This window comes from Puma concolor, chromosome E3, assembly GCF_028749965.1.
Source record: "Puma concolor isolate L17-30 chromosome E3, mPumCon1.1.hap2, whole genome shotgun sequence".
In the NCBI taxonomy this organism is placed as follows: domain Eukaryota; kingdom Metazoa; phylum Chordata; class Mammalia; order Carnivora; family Felidae; genus Puma; species Puma concolor.
The window spans coordinates 20701860-20707042 of NC_141682.1; positions in this window are offsets into that span (position 1 = coordinate 20701860).

The following is a 5183-nucleotide window of genomic DNA, read 5'->3' on the forward strand; positions in this document are numbered from 1 at the left end:
CTGAGTCCTCTTGGCATCTTTGCCGAAAATCATTGGCCATCGATGCATAGATTTATTTCTGGACTCTCAAGTCAATTCCATTGGTCTCTATTTCTACCCTGAGCCAGTATCGCTCTGCCTTGATTACTGTAGATTTGTAGTAAGTTTTGAAATTGGGAGTTCGAATCCTCCAACTTTCTTGTTCTTTTTAAAGACTGTTTTGGGTGTTCTGGGCCCCTCGCAATTCCACATGAATTTTAGGATCAACTTTTCCATTTCTGAGCAAACAAAAGGCTATTGGGATTTTGATAGGGGTCGCGTTGAATCCATAGGTCGCTTTGAGGAATACCTGCCACCTTAACAATACTAATTCCTCCGTTACCTGAACACAAGATATTCTTTCATTTATTTAGATCTTTAATCTCTTTTAGTAATGCTTCGTAGTTTCCACCATGCACATCTTTTACCTCCTTGGTTAAATCTATTCCCAAGGAGCCTATTCTTTTTAACGTTATTGCATCTGGAATTATTTTCTTAATTTCCTTTTCATCTCGTTAGTTCTAGTGTAGAGAAGCTAATTTTTGTATGTGGATCTCACACCCTGCCCTTTTGCTGAGTTTATTAGCCTTGATAATTTCTTTGTGAATTCTTCAGTATTTTCTATTTTAAGTTTACTTTTATTATTTATTTTGAGAGAGAGAGCACACAAGCGGGGGAGTGGCAGAGAGAGAGAGAGAGAGGGAGGGAGAATTCCAAGCAGGATCCGCACTGTCAGCGCAGAGCCTAATGTAAGGCTCAAACTCACAAACCGTGAGATCATGACCCGAGCTGAGATCAAGAGTTGGACGCTTAACCGACTGCTTCACCCAGGCACCCCCTTAAGTATTTTCTAGATATGGTATTATGTCATCCGTAAATAGAGGTAGTTTTACCTCTTCCTTTCCAATTTCCTTTTCTTGCTGACTTGCTCTAAAACTTTCAGTACGATGTTGAACAGCGTTGGTACAAGCGGGCATCCTTGCTCCTCGTGTTGGAAGGAAAGCCTTCAGCTTCACATCCATCGAGTGTGATGCTAGCTGTGGGGTTTTTTTATATATATAACAATATCACCACGATCATGTTGAGGGATGTCTCTTCTGTTCCTAGTTGGCGGAGCATTTTTAGCACAAAACAAAATGTTCGATTTTGCCAAATGCTTTTTCTGCACCCATTGAGATGATCACGCGGCTTTCTTTTCTCCCCCCTTAATTTTATGAGTGTGGTGTGCTACATTGATTCATTTTCTCGTGTTGAATCTCACTTGCACACCTGGGATAACTCCTGTTTGGTCACGGTATATAATCCTTTTAACACGCGCTAGGATTCGGTTTGCTAATGTCTTGTTGAGAATTTTGCACCGTTATTCATAAAAGATATTTGTCCATAGCGTCCTTCCTTCCTCCCTCCCTCCCTCCCTCCCTCCCTCTCTTCCTTCCTTTCCTATTTAAATTAATTCTATTTATTTCACTTTTGGGTATGGTCCATAGTGTTCTTTTCTTCTGATGTCTGGCTCTGGTATTACAGGATGACTGAGGAAATGTTCCTTCCTCTTCTATTTTGGGGAAGAGTTTGAGAAGGATCGGAGTTCATTCTTCTTTATTTTTTTTTAATTTTTTTTAAGTTTATCTATCTATTTTGAGAGACACAGACAGAGCACACGAGTGGGAGAGGGGCAGAGAAAGAGGGGGACAGAGGATCCAAAGCTGGCTCCTTGCTGACAGCAGAGAGCCTGATGCGGGGCTCAAGCCCACAGACCGTGAGATCACGACCCAAGCCAAAATCAGAAGCTTCACCGACGAGCCACCCAGGTGCCCCTATTCCTCTGTAAATGTTGGGGAGAACTTACCAGTGAAGGCATGCAACTCTAGAATTTTATTGTTCTTAGGAGGTTTTTGATTACTGATTCAATTCTCTACTTCTTATATGCCTGTTTAGATTTTCTATTTCTTCGTGAGTCATTTTTGGTAATTCGTGTCTTTCTAGGTATTTGTCCATTTCATCTAGGTTATCTAATTTGCTGCCTACAATTGTTCATAGTATTCTCTTATAACCCCCCCCTTTTTTTTTCTGTAAGTTTGGTTAGTAATGTCCCCATTATTTCCATTTCCAATTTTAGTTGCATTTTTCATTTCTTCTTCTTCTCTCTCTCTGTTGCTCTCACCCTTGCTCTCTCTCTTTTGGTTTTGCTTAATTCAGTTAAAGGAGTGCCAACTTTTTTTTTCAATAAATAATTCTTAGTTGTGTTGGTCCTCTCTATTGTTTTTCTATTTTTTATTCCGTTTGTCTCATCTTTATTATCTCCTTCCTTCTGCTAGCACTGGGTTTAATTTGCTCTCCTTTTTCTAGTTCCTTAAGGTGCACAGTTAACGTTACTAATTTGGAATCTTTCTTATTTTTTAATGGAGGCATTTGTAGCTCCAAATTTCCCTCTTAGCTCTGTTTTCACTGCATCCCATACATTTTGGTATGTTGCGTTTTCATTTTCACTCATCCTTAAGCATTTCCTAATTTCTCTTGTTACTTCTTATTGTGTTCCTTAGTTGTTTAAGAGCGTGTTGTTTAATTTCCACTTATTTGTGAGTTCACCGGTTTTCCTTCTGTTACTGATATCAAGCTCCATTCCACTGTGGTCAGAGAAGATATTTGTGTGATTGTAATCTTTTAAAATGTATTGAGATTTGTTTTGTGGCCTAACGTATAATCTGTATAGAGAATGTTTCGTGTGCACTTGGAGATCACTGCTGGGCTTGGATGCTGTGTTCTACACGTGTCTGTTTGGTCTCTTTGGTTTATAGTATTGTTCTAACCCTCTATTTCCTTAGGAGCCTTCTGTCTACGTGTTCTATCTAGTATTGAAAGTGGGCCCTAAGGGGGCGCCTGGGTGGCTCCGTCGGTTAAACCTCCGACTTCGGCTCAGGTCATGATCTCGCGGTTCGTGAGTTCGAGCCCTGCGTCGGGCTCTGTGCTGACAGCTCGGAGCCTGGAGCCTGTTTCGGATTCTGTGTCTTCCTCTCTCTCTCTCTCTCTCTCTCTCTCTCTCTCTGACCCTCCCCTGTTCATGCTCTGTCTCTCTCTGTCTCAAAAATAAACCTTAAAAAAAATATATTAAAAAAAAAAAGTGGGCCCTGAGGTCTTCAGCTATTACTCTAAACTGGCTATTTTCTTCTTCGGTTCTGTGAGCATTTGCTTTATTATTTTGGGACCCTGTTAGTTGGTGCATACCTACTCGCAGTTGTTATACCTTTTTGATACATCGACACTTTTAGCAACGTATAATGTCCTTCTGGGTCTCCTGTAAAAATTTGACTTACAGCTCATTTTACTGATATTATTAGAGCCTCTCCGGCTCTCTTCTGGTTACCATTTGCACGGAATATACTCTTCTATCCTTCCGCATTCGTCCTCTTTGTGTCTTTGGATATGAAGTGAGTCTCCTGTAGACAACATAAAGCTGGACCGTGGTTTCTATCTGTTGTCTCAGTGTGTTCTCTGTTCTCTCAGAGACAAAAAGAGGAGTTACAAACCAAAAATATAGTAATACTGGCTTTTACATTACCTGTGTATTTACCTTTACTGGTATTCTTTACTCATTCATATGGCTTCGAGTTACTTTCTAGCTAGCATCCTTTTATTTCAGCCTGAAATACTCCCTTGAGCATTTCTCATAGGGCAGATCTCCTGGTGATAAACTCCCTCAACTCTTGCTTATCTTGGATTTTTTTTTTTTTTTTAATGCAGATTCTGTGTGTGTGTTCGTGGGCGGGGGTTGTGGTGAGGTTCTGCATGTCTTTTCTTTTCTTTTTTTTTTTTAAATGTTTATTTATTTTTGAGAGAGTGCAAGCAGGGGAGGGGCAGAGAGGGGGGGGCAGAGGATCCAAAGCAGGTTCTGCCCTGACAGCAGAGAGCTGGATGTGGGGCACGAAGTCACGAACCAGCCGTGAGATCATGCCATGAGCTAAAGTCGGACACCTGGGGCGCCTGGGTGGCGCAGTCGGTTAAGCGTCCGACTTCAGCCAGGTCACGATCTCGCGGTCCGTGAGTTCAAGCCCCGCGTCGGGCTCTGGGCTGATGGCTCAGAGCCTGGAGCCTGTTTCCGATTCTGTGTCTCCCTCTCTCTCTGCCCCTCCCCCGTTCATGCTCTGTCTCTCTCTGTCCCAAAAATAAATAAATGTTGAAAAAAAAAATTAAAAAAAAAAAAACAAAGTCGGACACTTGACTGAGAGGTAACAGATATCTTCTTTTTTAAAATTATTATTCTTTTTTTTTTATTTTAAGTAGGACCCCTACCCGACATGAGGCTTGAACTCACAACCCTGAGATCAAGAGTGGTGTGCCCCACCAGCTGAGCCAGCCAGACCCCCCAACAAAGACCTCCTTCATGTTGTCTTCTATAAGTTTTACTGTTTAAGTTTTCATGTTCAGAACCATGATTCATTTTGAGTTACTTTTTGTGTGTGGTGTGAGATAATGATCTAAATGTGTCTTTTTTGCCTGTGGCTACCCAAGAGTCCCGGCACGATATGTTGAAAAGATTATCCTCTCCCCACTGAATTACCTTGGTGCCTATTTTGAAAATTAATTCACTCTTACATGTATGGGTTTATTTCTGGACTCTCTGCTCTGTCTCATTTCTTTATGCCTATCCATATGCCACTACCGCATTGTCTTGATGAGAGCCTCGTAGTTAAGTTTGGGAATTGGGAAGTGAAAATCGTCCATCGTTGTCCTGCTTTTCCAGAATGGCTTCGGCTACTCTAGGTCCTTTGCATTTCCATAAAAGTTATTAGGATCAGCTTGTTAATTCCTGCAAAATTCCCTGCTGAGAATTTGACAAGGAACGTGATGACGGTAGGTCAACTTGGGGAGATATTGTGTCTTCCAGTTCAGGCAGGTGGACTAGCTCTCCATTTATTTAGGTCTTTAAAATTTTTCTCTCAGGGGCACCTGGGTGGCTCAGTCGGTTAAGCGTCCGACTTCAGCTCAGGTCACAATCTCGCGGTCCGTGAGTTCGAGCCCCGCGTCGGGCTCTGGGCTGATGGCTCGGAGCCTGGAGCCTGCTTCCGGTTCTGTGTCTCCCTCTCTCTCTGCCCCTCCTCCGTTCATGCTCTGTCTCTCTCTGTCTCAAAATAAATAAACGTTAAAAAAATTAAAAAAAAATTTTTTTC